This window comes from Tupaia chinensis, unplaced genomic scaffold (genome assembly GCF_000334495.1).
Source record: "Tupaia chinensis unplaced genomic scaffold, TupChi_1.0 Scaffold000634_1, whole genome shotgun sequence".
NCBI classification, from domain to species: domain Eukaryota; kingdom Metazoa; phylum Chordata; class Mammalia; order Scandentia; family Tupaiidae; genus Tupaia; species Tupaia belangeri.
Window position 1 is genome coordinate 3473606 of NW_006160154.1, and position 15415 is coordinate 3489020.

At 38.4% G+C, this 15415-nt stretch overlaps 1 protein-coding gene across 4 annotated transcripts in view; it reads left to right on the plus strand.

Annotated features, from left to right (window-relative positions):
- Nucleotides 1-15415, plus strand: part of TNFRSF19 (TNF receptor superfamily member 19) — a 109848-nt gene that overhangs the window by 26385 nt on the left and 68048 nt on the right. The window contains exon 1 of one of the 4 annotated variants that reach the window (XM_014592015.1): nucleotides 10066-10115. The exons of the other annotated variants lie outside the window; for them this stretch is intronic. The gene's annotated coding sequence lies outside the window, so the exon portion shown is untranslated. Of the gene's footprint in view, nucleotides 1-10065; nucleotides 10116-15415 lie in introns of those variants that run through there. 4 annotated transcript variants of the gene reach the window in all.

The window sequence follows — 15415 nt, forward strand, 5'->3', positions numbered from 1 at the left end:
TGACTTCATTTTTTGGAAAGAATTTTATTTTTTAAAATTTATTTTATACATTCAATCCCTATACATCACTTAATTTGTAAAGTGAATTTATGCAACATGGATACACATCACACTAGTCCAGTTGAAGATACAATACATGTTATCATCAACAGATAATAATCCATATCTGTGTCCCATAAATTTCTTTCCTCTCTGTTTTTCTCCTTAATTTCTTTACTCATACCTCACCCTTCTCACATCCCCTTCCCACACTGTCTTTAGTATCTTTAACTATTTTCCATGCTTCTATACCCTCTAATCTTTCAGTTTCCACCATGGAGTATGGGCAGTCGGTATATGTTAAATGATGACATAGTATCTCTCTTTCATAGCCTGACTTGCTTCACTTAGCAGTAAATCTTCCGTATTCATCCACGTTCTATCAAATGCCAGGATCTGTTTGTTGTTGTTGTTGTTTTGGTTTTGGTTTTGCTTTTGCTTTTTTTGTGGCTGAGTAGTATCCCATAGAGCATATGTACCACACTTTTTCAATCCATTCATCTGTTCACGGACATTTGGATTGGTTCCATGTCTTAGCAATTGTGAATAATGCCAAAATAAACATAGACGTGCGAGCATAGTTTGGACTGAGTGTTCTCCTATCCTTTGGGTAGATACCCAGGAGTGGAATTGCCGGGTCATATAATATTCCCATTTGTATATCATTGAGGAACCTCCATATTGTTCTCCACAGTGGCTGGACCAATTTACATTCCCACCAACAATGTAGGAGAGTTCCCCTTTCACCACACCCCACCACACTTACCATTTTTTGTTTTATTGATCTTCACCATTCTGAATGGGGTTAGGTTATATTTAATTACGGTTTTAATCTGCATCTCCCTTTGATGAGGGATACTGAGCATTTTTTCATATGCTTTTTGGCTGTTAGCATGTCTTCCTTAGAGAGTTATTTGTTCACCTCATTTTTCCATCTTTTAATTGGATTGATCGTTTTTTTTTTCCAGAGCTATATTAATTTTAAGCCAGAGAAGACTTGAAAGCAAGAAAAGGTGTCAGGGATAAAGATAGGCATTATATAATATTAAAGTTGTCATTTCTCCAAGAAGACATGGTAATCCTTAATATGTGTACTCCTGAGAACAAAACGTCAAACTATGTGAGGCAAAATCCAATAGAACTGCAAGGAAAAATAGATGAATCCACTATAAAAGTCAGAGACTTCAACACTCTCTCTCAAAAATAGACAAATTCAGTAGACAGAAAATCTGTTAGGATATAGCTGATATCAAGATCATCATCAGTCAACTGGAAGTAACTGACATCCTTGGACTACTTCACTCAACAACAGAATACACATTCTTCTCAAGCTCACATAGAAAAGTCACCAAACTGTTAGGCTGTCAGAAAAGTCATGATGTATTTTTATATATTTTTCTATGCAAAAAAATGTTTCATGACTTTCCCAATGACCGAATAAATCACATTTGGGGACTGAAAACACACCTTAGCACATTTTAAAAAATAAAAATCACACGATGTCTGCTCTTAGACATTATCTGGAGTAAAACTATAAATCATAATAGAAAGATAACTGGAAATTACCAAATCCTTGGAGATGAAACAACACATGTCTAAACACATAAGCCAAAAAGAAATTTCTTGAACAAATCCCATAGCACGGTGGTTAAATACAGTGTATCAGGAGCCATATCTCACATGGCCAACCACAGTTCGAATCCATTTCAGCAGCAAGAAAAACAGAGTATGTGTACATTCATGCTCAAAATCCAAATTGGGTGGAGAAATGGAGGAAAAAGGATTGCAGTGTGACTATGCCCCATCAGGAAGGGAGTGCATTCTCTCTCTCTCTCTCTCTCTCTCTCTCAAGCACACACACCCTCTGCTAATTAAAGAAAAAAAATTAAAAGAAGAAGAAACCAGAAGAGAAATTTTAAAATATTTTTAACTGAATGGAAATAAAAGCACAGAGCATCAAATTTTGTGGGATGCATGAAAGCAGTGTTTAGAAGAAAGTTTAAAGCATTGTACGCATATATTAGAAAATAAAAGAAGAAAAATCTAAAGTTTTAAATCTGATAGTCCACCTTAGAAAAGAAGAAAAAGAAGAGCAAAATAAATTTGAATTTAATAGAAAACAAAGAACTAATAAAAATCAGAGTAGAAATCAGTGAATTGAAATCAGTAGGGAAAATCAAAAGCTGGTTCTTTGAAAAACTAAATAAAATCAATAGTTTTTCTAACCAGGCTAGCAAAGAAAATAAGGAAGAGGACATGAATTAGTGATACCAGAAATGAAAGAAGGCACATTAGTACGGATCCCACAGACATTAAAAGAATAAAGGAATACTAGGAACAACTCAGTGCCCACAGATATTATAACCTAGATGAAACATACTAATTCCTTAAAAGATGTAATCTGGCAAACCACATGCAAGAAAAAATGAACAATCTGTGTAGCCCTATATCTATTACAGAAATCAAATCAATAATTAATAATCTTCCAAAATAAAGAGAACTAAGCCAAAATGAAACACTGATGAGTTCTACTACATAGTTAAGAAGAATATATGCCCATTCTCTACAATCTTTCCTAGAATATAGAAGCAGAAAAAATATTTTCTAATTTATTCAATAGGCATCACCACTCTAATAACAAAACCAGAAAAACTTAATAAAACTATAGACCAATATATCTTATGAACATAAGTTCACATTTCTCAGCAAAATATTAGCAAATTGAGTCCTATCGTGTTTAAAAATATATTTTCTGGGACTAAGTGGGATTTATTCCAGATACACAAGGCTTGTTTAACAGTTGAAACTCAATTGATGTAATCCATCATGTCAACAGGCTAATGCAGAAAAAATAGTACATATTGTATCAATGGGTACAGAAAAACTATTTGAAAAAAAGTCCAACATCCACTCATAATAAAAGCTCTCAGTGAACTAAAAACAGAGGGGAACTTCCTCAACTTGATAATGAGTATCTACAGAAAAGCCTACAGTCAACATCATAGTTAATGGTGATGAACTTTCCTACTAAGATCAGGAACAAGGCAATAATGTCCTCTTTCACCAATATTTTTGTTTTCTATTCTCTTTTCTTTTTTCTTTCTCTTCTCTTTTCTCTTCTCTTCTCTTCCTCTTCTCTTCTTTTCTTTTTTTCCCAGTGGAGCATTGTCACTCCACAATCCTTTCTCCTCCATTTCTTTATCCTGTGGGATTTGGAAAACACACATGTACCTGGTATGTTTTTCGAGCCACCAGGCCTGGGATTCAAACTGTTGCTGATCATGTGCAATTCAATTCCCTTGACAACTAGGCTACAAGGCCAGCTCCACTACTCCTTCCAACTATTATTCTATAAGACCTAGCTAATGCAATAAGACAAGCAAAGGAAATTAAGGATAGGCTGGTTGAGAAAGAAGAAATAAAACTCTTCATTTGCAGATAACATGATTGTCTATATGGAAAATCCAAAAAATTTTTCAGAATTTACAGAAAAATTCCTGGAACTAATGAGCAATTATAGGCCAATTGCAAAATATGAGGTTAATAAATTTAATAACTTTCCTATATATCAACAGTGAATAAATGTAATTTGAAGTAGAAAAACACAAAGCCATTTACCTTATCACTTCCTAAAATGAAATACCTAAGTATAAATCTAATAAAATATGTATAAGATACATATGAGGAAAAACCACAAAACTGATTAAAGAAATCAAAGAAAACTTAAATAAATGGAGAGATATTTCATGTTCATGGGTAGAATGACTCAATGTTAAGATGTCAGTTCTTCCCTACATAATCTATAGATTTAATATAATCTTATTAAAAATCCTGGCAAGTTATTTTGTAGATACTGGCAAACTGATTTTTAAGCAAATGAAGGCATAAGATCCAAAATAGCCAACACAATATTGGAAAAAAAAAAATTGGAGAATTGACACCACCTGACCTCATTCTGTGAAGCTACCATAATCAAGACAGTGTGGTATTGACAAAACAATAGATGAATATGCCTATGGAACAGAATAGAGCCTAGAAATAGACCCACAGAAGTATAGTCAACTGATCGCTGATAAAGAAACAAAACAACATAATGTATAAAAGATAGTCTTCAATAAATGTTGATAAAACAACTGGTCATCCACATGCAAAAAAGGATGAATCTAGAAACAGACCTTATACCCTTCTTAAAAATCAGTTCCAAGTGGGCCATAAGCCTATATCTGGATGGCCTTGCCTTTGGTGATAACTTTTTAGATACAACACCAAAAGCACAATCTATGAAAGAATTAATAAGCTGGATTCGATTAAAAGTTTGCAAAAACACCATCAAGAAAATGAAAAGACAACTACAACAGACTGGAGGAAAATACTTTCAAAAGATACCTGACAAAAGACTGTTCCCAACATATACAAAGAACTCTTAAAACTCAACAATTATAAGACAGGCAACCCATTTTTAAAAAATGGGTCAAATATCTTAACAAACACTTTACTAAAGAAGAATATAGGTGGCGATGCAGCAAATGAAAAGATTCTCCATATCATATATCATCAGGGAAATGCAAATTTAAACTGCAATGAAATACCACTGTACACCCATTAGAATGGCCACAATCCAGAGCAATGATTAAGTGTTATGAAGTGCCGTTGAGGATGTGAAGTAATGATAACATGGCTGCTGGGAATTCAAAATGGTACAGCCACTTTGCAGACAATTTAGCAGTTTCTTGTGAAGCTAAACGTATTTTTTACCTTTTGATCCATCAATCATGCTCCTGAGTATTTACCCAAAGGAATTGAGAACTCATGCCTACCTACACAAAAACATGCACAAAGATGATTATAGCAGCTCTATTCATAATTACTAAGACTTGGAAGCAACCCAAATTTTCTTCCATAGGTGAATGGAAACAAACTGTTGAATATCTAGATAATAGAGTATCATTCAGCACAAAAAAACAAATGAGCTATCAGGCTAGGAAAGACATGGAGTAATTTTATTTTAAGTGAATATTACTGTATGAAAGAAGCTTATCTGAAAAAATATGTAATGTATGATTCCAACTATATGTTATTCTGGAGAAGACAAGACCATGTTAAGAAGAATAATGGTTGCCAAGGGTTAGAGTGATGGATGAATAGGCAGAATACAGGAATTTTAGGGCAGTGAAATCACTCTGCATGACATTCTACTCATGGACACATGAAAAGAAAAGAAAAGAAAAGAAAAAAGTGACCCTTAAATCTAGTAATATAAAGAGTAATTCATTTGTGTGTGTATTATAAGTAATGTATTTTATTTGATTTAGCTCATAGTAAATAAAGAAGGCAACTGAACCTTTCTCATCCTCTAAGATACAAAGCATAAGAGAGGCAAAGGATGCAAGTACACACATCAACAAGGTCCAGCAATGGTGGTGCAGGTGGTAGGGCGCTGCTGCATGATACTGGAGTGATATAAGAAGCCTGGCTTCATGTCCCGGGTCTACCTGAACATGCCAGGCACACCCGCACACACCTGTGATCCTGGCTGGCTAGGCGGCTGCCTGGGAAGCTGGGGAAGGACTGCAGTTTAGTAAGACCCTGTCAACGGTACCTGCCTCTCTCCATACATGATATAAATGTTCAAAGAGAGAAAATATATCATGTATTTTCATTTCCCAGTTAACTAATCAAGGCAAAGAATTTGAATTGGTTTTTTTTTTTTGTTTTTGTTTGTCTCTTTGGTTTTTTGTTGTTTTTTGCCATAGGATGTGTGTACTCTTTGGAGAAAGAGAGAAGGAAAGTAAGAATTCAGTCCCCAGGAGGGATGGGCTTGCCACAATCCCTTCTCCTTCATTCTCCTCTTGGGATTTTGGACACACATGCACACACACTTTGTGTGATTTTCAAGCTGCTGGATCTGGGATTTGAACTATGGTCAGCCATATGGGAGTCCAGCACCTTACCCACCATGCCACCTGCTGGCCCCAAGCTTGAACATTTTATAAGCAATTACTTTGGGGTTAGAAATTTTAATCTGTCCATTCATGTATTTGCAGTCTCTTCTTTCCAGTGTGCTTTTAAATCTTTAGCAATAACATACATCTTTTCAGGAAAGAAAAATAAGTTATGAGTATATTAAAATAAGATAAATCACTTATATTAGCAAATATATTCAGCTGGTTAATTATCACATCCAAGCTTTAAAAGTTAAGAGAAATGTATTCATTTGACTAAGATTTCTTTTTAATTGTCAGACAACTACATTTCTAAATATTTTTTTCAACTTGTTCTATTGAATATAGTTTTGCACTGTATAATGATGTTTCTGTCAACAACAGATGACATGTACAACTATGGTCCCATAAGATTATGCCGTAGAACCTCGGTGTGTGGTAGGCTATGCTGTCTAGGGTTTTATAGGTGCACTCTATGATGTTTACAGAAAAATGAAATTGCCTAATGACACCTTTCTCAAAACATTCTCTGTCCCCACATGAGAGATGACTGTACTTTACATGGTTTGGAGAGAGACCTTTCGATTTGTAATGGAACGGATGAGTCTGAGAGCCTTTTACCTTTCTAACTGAAGTTTACAATTTTGGTTACCTGTGGTGGTAGAAATTTTGAAAGCATAGAAACAGAAAATGATTTAGTTACAGAAAAGTAGAAAAGCTGGATGAAATCACTGATAGCCACATCTCACGTTTTCTTTCTACTAAGGGTTTCAAAAAGAGCATTTTCACAAGTATTAGGCTTTTCAAACAACCTTTATTCTAACATTATTGTGAGAATTTGTTTTGCTATAATAAACAAAACTTCTGTCCATTTCCCGATATTAGTTCTCTGTCTAAAAGAGCATATCCTGGGTCATGAGGTTCTTTCCATTGCAAACATGTGTATGTGTCTTGAAATGAAAGTGTGGAAATGTTTTGGGTAAGCAGGTATAGTTAACCTTTCCATCTGTGGTTTTATTACTCCTAATTATTATTTTCTTTGGAAGGCATTCAAGTCTATTTTTTGTGAAGGCGTCTGGGCTTATTTCCCATTGTAAGTTAGGTTTCACCATTTAAAACATGTAGTCAGAGCTTACTGGAATAGCATTCCTGGAGACAGCATGCACCTGGGCACCCTGCGGTGTGTGGTCCCTGGGTCCCAGACCTCTTCTTATTTCCTTTCCATTATTATGTAGTAAAAAGCCTGCGTCATGTTCCATAGGTCTCACAATACCATTGTTTACTTAGATCGATACCCTTCCCTTCTTTAGGTCCTTTTTAATTTTTTTATTATTATTTTTTGTTACAGTTTGTTTCTTCTAGGAGAGAGAAAGTATTCCCAACAGGCCCTTGAAGCCATGATCCACCCCCAGCTATAGGCAGCCCTGGATCACCAGCACGTGTATGCCTGGTGCACTCAGGGAGGTCTCTGGACTTGAATCTGGATCCCTCCCACAGGAGTCAGCTTTATAGAGTGTCACATTTTACTGCGGCGTCTCTGTCCAGCCCTCACTTTTTAAAGATTACTTATTTTAACCTTTCACCTTGGATACTTTGTGTTATGTTTGTATAAAGGACATCTTTTTACATGACAAATATGCACTCTTTTCTCCCTAGTACATATTGTGCAATCAAATGGATAATACTGGCTAAATTTTATTTTATTAGCCAGATACTACCTATGTGTTCTTTGTGTATTAAATAATGGAATCCTTATATATCTTTTTAAAAATATATTTATTTTATTTACTCATTATTATAATCATTTTTTTAAGTTTGCTGTCAGTCACACATGCTCACCAGAGAAAGACAGAGAGAGAGAGAGAGAGAGAGAGAGGGAGAAATGAGAAAGCAAACCACCAGGCCCAGGACTCGAACTGTAGTCATCCAAATGGGAGTCCAGCACCTTAACCTCCATGCCACCTGCTGGTTCCACAATGTATGTCTTAAAGGAAGTATAATTACCCTCATTTTACAGACAATGAACCTGAGACACAGAGGTTAATTGATTTGTCCTTTGTCACTGCTAGTGAGTAATTGTACAGGGGAGGTAGGAGTGGAGCCACTTGGGTAATGGTTCCTTCTTGTCTGGCTGCTCCTCTCTCACAGAAGGCTGTGCAGTAGCACTTTCTGCAGTGAGGGAAGTGGCCTATATCTGTGCTGACCAGTATACGAGCAACTAGCCACTGAAGTCATTGAACACGTGAAATGTAGCTAGCTAGTGTTGCCAATAAACTGAACTTTCCATTTTTTAAAAGTGTATTTATTTGTTCCATGATAGAGGGAGACGGAAAGAGAGACAGACAGGCACCCCAACAGGACCTTCATGCCACAGTCCACACCTAGCCTTAGCCAGCCTGGATCACAGGCACATGTACATGCCTGGCACGTGAAGGGAAACCTTGGGACGTGAGTCCAGGATCTTCCCATGCGGTCTCAGCATCCCAGGGCGTTGCGTTACCACTGTGCCACCACTCACCTGGAGTTTTATTTTTATTTCATTTTGATTGATTAAATTGAAATAAAGCCATAGGAGGTTATGGCTATGATACTGGACAGAATAACCTGAGAATGATCAACCCTCCTCCAGATTTTCTGGCGTAGGACCAATTTTAAAACAAAGAGATAGCTAGGTTACATGGCCCTCCGGCACGTGTAACACAGGAGCTACCTCTCTGATCAGCCTCTGTGATTAGCTTTCCTCCTCTCCTTTTTCCTCCCAACACCCCTTGTTCTTGCCACCAGCTCCAGACACCCACGTTCCATTCCCCCACGCTTCTCCCCAAGACCATGTTCCCTGCAGCATGGTCAACAGGCCCATCACTAGCTCTCCTGGTTCCCAGCCTCCCTCCCTGAAAGCTCCAAGCATCATCTCTTCTTAGGTTCTTTTTAGTAATTTGGCTTACTAAATAGTTAGCTTTCCATATTTTGGAAAAATATATGAGAAGTCTCGGAGCCATTGGAGTCTGTTTTGAGGATTTGATCCCTGTTGAGCTGTATTACTCTTTCTCTCCTCCAATGCAGGATTTGATTTTCGAAAGTGTATGAGAAAAAATAATGGAGGATTTTTGTCTGTTTCAGAGTCAAAATGCACAAAATATTGTCCATGTTGCTCTGTAAGTAATACCTGCTGGGCATTTTGAACCATAAATGTGCATAAGATAGTTACTTGGCTATCAGGCATCCTTTCAGCTCATGAAAATAAACTTAGCTTTGGGGTATGTGGGAGAGCATGATTTTTGTTTTCCCAAAGTAACCACATTAGACTTTTAATTCTTGCTGCCTAGAATTCACCCAGCCACGGCCCCTCCTTCCCGCCAAGTATTAATGCCAACAATGTGCTTTTAACATGATCGCCTCACAGCAGTAAATCAGGAAACTAGTTTTTGCATGAACCACTTGAAACAGGCTTCAAGCTCCTGGCATGGTTTTCAAAGTAAGCTTTTCTAACCAATTATTGGGATGACTTTAGTTAACGTGAAGAATTAACTCCTGTAAACAACAACATACTTTCCTCCACATGATGCGTGTCCAGCTTTATATTTTTAAAGATGTCTTCTCTTTTGAAGATTGTTTTTGTTCCGATGGGGAGAGTCACAAAAGAAAATTAATGTCATTTGCAAGCTTTTATGCAAAAGATTCACTTCTGCCATTTAACTACAATGTTGCTCATTTTATTTTTGCCTAATTATACTTGATCTGGCCCAGTGATATTAGGCAGATATTAGCAAGCTCTCACTTGTAATTTTTCTCTAAAAAACTCAAATACAGATTTTCATAAACTTGAAGTTGGGAGGAAATATCTATTCAAGGTTGTTTTATTAAAGGAAATTAAAAAGCTAATTCCTAAGTACCAGCAACATAAATCTAATTTGTCATTTCCATGTGTGAGACCTAGGTTTTCTCCACAAATAACTTCTTCTCTGTCCAAATTTGGAATTTTACATTTAACTTTTAAAGTTCAAAGATCCAAAGTTAATAACTTATTGGCTGTACAAATAAATCGTGTTTTCCACCCGAGGGCCCAGAATGTGTTTCCTGGACGATGAGGGTCTGAGGTTCTCCCTGTGGTCTGGGGAACTGCTCCTCCGACGTGTAAGTAGGACTCTCCATGTTTTTGTGAAATGCTGGATTTGCAAAGGGAGAAAAGAGAGAAGGAGATTTGGGGACTGTTTATTTGGAGTCATTTCGCTACTGGAAAACCACCAAATGTGGCTTTAAGATATTGGGCGGAGTGACAGAACTCCTGCTGCCTCCAGTGTGGGCGGAAGCAGCCCAGCTGGATCCCATCCTCTGTTGCCCCGGAACCCAGATAAGGAAGGCTGTGGTCCCACCGGGCACCCCTCCCGAGCCGCAGCCTAGGAGCAGCCTTGGGGCTGAGCAGGAGGAGCTATTGTAGTGGCCTGCGCAGCCTTTGCTACCTAGAATTAAATCACAAGTCTTTAGGAAGTACTGTCTTACACAATATTTGTGCATCTATTCATTTATTCAGCAAGCATTTATTTCTTCCTCACTAGTCTCTCATGAACCTGGAACAGTGACAGGCTTTGGGGAAGGAGAAGTAAAGGGAGGCATCAGACACCAAGGACTGTTTGCTTCTTGTACGATTTTAAGAAGTAAAACGCAACATTATTACAATACCTTTTTTAAATTACATTTTTTTTATTCACATGTATCTTATCTTAAAGTTTATTAAGAAAAAGATCTCAGGGATTTGGGAAGTTGTTAGGTATTTCCTTAAAGTTTTTAAGATACCAGGTCATACTTTCAAAAAATAAAGACTATTGGGACCAGCAGTTAGCATAATGGCTATGTCACTGGATTCCCATGTAGTCGACCATGGTTCAAGTCCCAGATCCGGTGGCTTAAATTCATGCCGGGTGCGTGTGCGTGTGTGCCCAAGATCCTGAGAGGAGAATGGAGGAGAAGGGATTGCGGCATGACCCTCCCCCCAGGGGGGTGATTTCTCGCTTTCTGTCTCTCTGTCTCTCTCTGTCTTTCTGGCAAGCGCATGCACCCTATAGCAAAAACCTCTCCGAAAAAATAAAAAATAATAAAATAAAAGACTATTGTGTATTTTAAAACTAAAATGTACTTCTGCCATTAATATTGATGTTAGACCATTCCAGAAATGTAAAACACATATTTTTAATTCTGAAGCCTACGTCAAGAACAAACTTACTCTCCCACCACCCTCCTTTTCTCTCTCACCTACTGTTTCCTCGCCAGACACATGTGCACACACAGCACACGCATGCACTCACATGCACACGGCGTCTCTGTGACCCGAAAAGAGAGAACACTAGTTCAACCTAGCAAGTGTCAAAACTCAGAGATAGACAGGAGTTAAATTAGTGACACAGATTTTATTTAGGACTGTGGCAATAAAGAGAGTAAGACCTCAGCATAGAACTGGCTCAACTATAAACAAAAACTTTATGGACAAATAGAATTAAGGTATGTTTTTTAGAGCAAAATACCTTATTTTGGTGCAAAAGAGATTGAAATTCATACATAGATTTTTGGTTGTTTGTTTAAGAGAGATTTTTGTTACAGGGCGCGTGTGCTCACTGGGGAGACAGACAGAAAGTGAGAAATTAGCCCCCAGAGGGGATGGCCATGCCACAATCCCTTCTCCTCCATTTTCCTCTCAGGATTTTGGGCAGCACGCTTGCCCGGTGTGAGTTTCAAGTCACCAGATTCAGGACTCCAACTGTGGTTTGGCCATGTGGGAGTCTGGCGACGGAACCATTACGCCATCTGCTGGCCCCAACTTTTTGAAGACCCTGTACAACGTGGATAAATAGAGGTTTATAACCAAGGAGCAGGGGTGGAGGGTCAGCAGATAGAAAATTGCTCAGAAGAATCATCAAGGGCAAGTGCAATTCTAGCCAAAACTGAACAGGATTGTTGCTGAAGACAGACCAAGGTGATTAGTCATCAAGTGGGGGACAGACACCTAGGGTGATCAGACATTGAGGATGGGGTGTTCTGGCTAAATTGACTTAACTGGCCTCTTGGGCAACTGGGCTCTTGAGGACAGAAGCCAATTAAAATGTGGCTTAGAGGAACCTGTCTGGAGTGTGGCCAAGGTGAGAGTCTTTGTCAAAAGGCTAGATCCAAACATAGCTCATTCCTTCCTTATTTGCTTACTCACATCTCAGCTTGCTACAGAAAATAATATACCCAAGTAAATGACCGCTTCTTATCCAAAAGTTATGTGTGTGTCAGGGGACGGGTGGGGAGATTAATACTGTTTTCAGTAGATGCACAGTTGGGTCTTCTGATCAATGTGATTGTAATTCGACAGAAATACAAGGCATGCTCAAAAAGCACCTGGAAAATGTGTACTATGTACTATGAAAAAAGTATGCATGGGAGGGGGGCAGCAGGTGGCATGGTGGTTAAAGATGCTGGATTCCCACATGGCCATCACTGTTCGAGTTCTGGACCCGGCGGCTTGCTTTCCTGTTTTCACTTTCTCTCTCTCTCTGGTCCAATTAAAAAATAAAAATAACAAATGGAATTAATTCAATAAATAAATATTTTAAAAAAGAAAAAAGTATGCATGGATTTTCAAAATGTTTTGCCCCAAAGTAAATTCATACTTTAATTTCATTTTCCACAAACGTTCTCAAGCCCCTTGTGTAGATTATTTTCTGTTCTAGCACATGGGATGCAATAATGTGTAAGAACAGCTCCATTCAGGGGCAATTCAGCTACATCCCCACAGTGGAATATTCTCTCCCTTTGCTCATCTGGAACATGCTGCAGGATGCATAAAATGAGAAAACAAAAAAGCTAGTTACAGAACACTATGCTAATACACACACACACACACACAGAGTCATGGGCTATTTCTGGCGGGCTAGCCCAGAACCTGGTATCAATGTTTGCGTGGAGGGAGTAGCAAGTAAGGGACCAGGGTTGAGAAGGAAGCTGTGCTCTTCAATTTTTCAGAAAAGCTTGCATGTGTAGTAGTTTTTCAGTATGCAAAGTGATAAAAAGAAAGAGGGAAAGAAACGGTGTCTCGCCAGGGTGGTGACCCACGTTTGTAAAGGCATGATTTTAATCTGCGCAGACCAGCACTGCGTGCCGAGGCATCTGAGCTCCCCTCTCAGCTGTGCTGCCTCTATTTTCCTCTTTGCAGTTATTTATTGAACTTAACGGAGGAGGTTTCAGGGCATTTCAACCACCCAGTTTTACTGAATGGAATAAAAACATCAAAGCAGACATGTAAATGGGGGTTAGCTTCACATTTCTGTGCTGTTTACTGCACTGCCTGGATTACAAATAATTAAGAGTCCCTATGTGGTTGGTGCTTTAGAAATATGACAGTCAACCCACACAGTGGCTGCTGCTGTGGAGTCCCTCGGGTTTCTTTCCTGGAAGACGACTCTTCTGAATGTCTTGTTACTTCAAGGTTTCTAGTTCATTCAATGTTTGGAATGGCCACGCCATTATTCCCTTTGACTATGATAAATTACAAGCTATTTTCAAACATTTGAAAATAATCTTAGGCCGTTTTCCTAATACTGTCTTTTTGAAAATTTACTTTAAAGAAAATGTATTTTATTTAAGACTCCCCCCAAACAATAATCCCTATAAAAGTTCCCAGGGTAGTGCATGGTATCATACGCTCAACAAGTTTTATTATTTTGTGAATAGTACTGGATGGAAATATTTATTTCAACCCCTCACCTACACTCACCCCAGCAAAAAGTACTTCTGCTCTCATCAATACTAACAAACTTTAAGCAGAAATGACAAGTTGGTATCTGGATAAATGAAGGCAAAATATGAGACAGTTGGATCCTGGTTTTATTTTCTTTCTATAATGATTTGGCCCAGGGTAGAATGGACCAAAAAAAAAAAAGAAAGAAAAAAATTTTCATGAAATTCTCTTTCTACAAAATATAAGGATGTGGAAATGACACAGAATGGTATATGGGAACAAACACTTGGGTCAAACGGTCCTCGTCTATAATACAAACTAGAAGACAGTCAGAAATTAAAAAAATAACACAAAGACCTCCCCCACCCCAATGTATATGTTTTTTTTTTCTTTTTTAAAAAAAAATAAAAGATAAGGTTGAAAACAGCAGATGACAAAATGGTTATGTTGCTGGACTCCCACGTTGCTGACCTTGGTTCAAGTCCCGGATCCAGCAGCTTCAAACTCACGCCAGGTGTGTTTGTATGCGTGCCCAAAATTCCAAGAGGAGAATGGAGGAGAATGGGTTGTGGTGTGGCCATGCCCCCTGGGGAGTAATTTTTCACTTTCTGTCTTTCTGTTTCTCTCTGTCTCTCTGGCGAGCACAAGTGCCCTATAGCAAAAATCTCTCTTAAAAAAAAAAAGGTGTTGAAAGTCCTATTTTTACTCTTTTAAGTTCATTTCTAGTTCGATAAGCTATCTAGTTTCTCAGTGGAGGGGAAATTGTACTGATGGAGACAGTGAGACTCAGCAGGAGGGAAGGGAGACAGCTGTCCGCTGGCAGGGATGGGGAAACGGTGAAACTGCCTATGCAGACACAGGATCTTTTGTATTAGCACACGGTGCAGCAGTGGGCTCAACAGATAAGGTTAAATTATACTTTGTGTACTACTGAAACATTATGCACATGAAAAATTCGTAATTCTACTTAGAGTTTTTTAAGTTTGCTCATTTCTCTCTTCCATGAGTAAGAGAGACGCAGAGAGAGACAGCATCTCCAATGTCTCTCACCCCACAGCACACTCTCAACCTCAACCAACTCTGGACTGTGGGCATGTGGTGCCCAGCACGTTCAGAGAGGGCTTCAGATGCAAACCAGAGCTCTTCCCATGAGGCTCCACCTCGTAGGTCACTGTGTTACTGCCGTGCCATTGCTCAGCTCCTCTTTTGGGCAGATTTTTTTAATGGTATATTCATTAAAAAATATTTTAGATGACAGGTAGTCTGTTTCAAGTAACCTAGAAGAATTGGGGTCTTCAGATTCCTTTGTTCCTGAATAACATCTTATTACATTTACATCAGGAAAGCTGGTCTGTTGAGTTGTAGAAAATCCAAAATAATAATAGCTGCTGGTGTAATTCATTTCATGAGTGTCCACTTTGTTTGACTTGGAGTTTACAGGCTTTAAATGTTTTCCCATTTATTCCACACAGCAGTTCTGTAGGCAGGTGCTATTCCCCCCATCTCAGAGAGGAAGAGACTGAGGATCAGAGTTATCCAAATAACTTAGCCCAAAGGGGCAGAGTTTACGTTCAAACGTGTCATTGGAGCCCATGCAGAAAAATACGTATTTCTTTCCTCCTACGTCAACCTGACTTGAAAGAAAAAGTTCACACCATGTTTACTCCTACTTAACATACCTCGTTCTCTACGATCCTCTTTCTCTTTCCATTCGCATTCT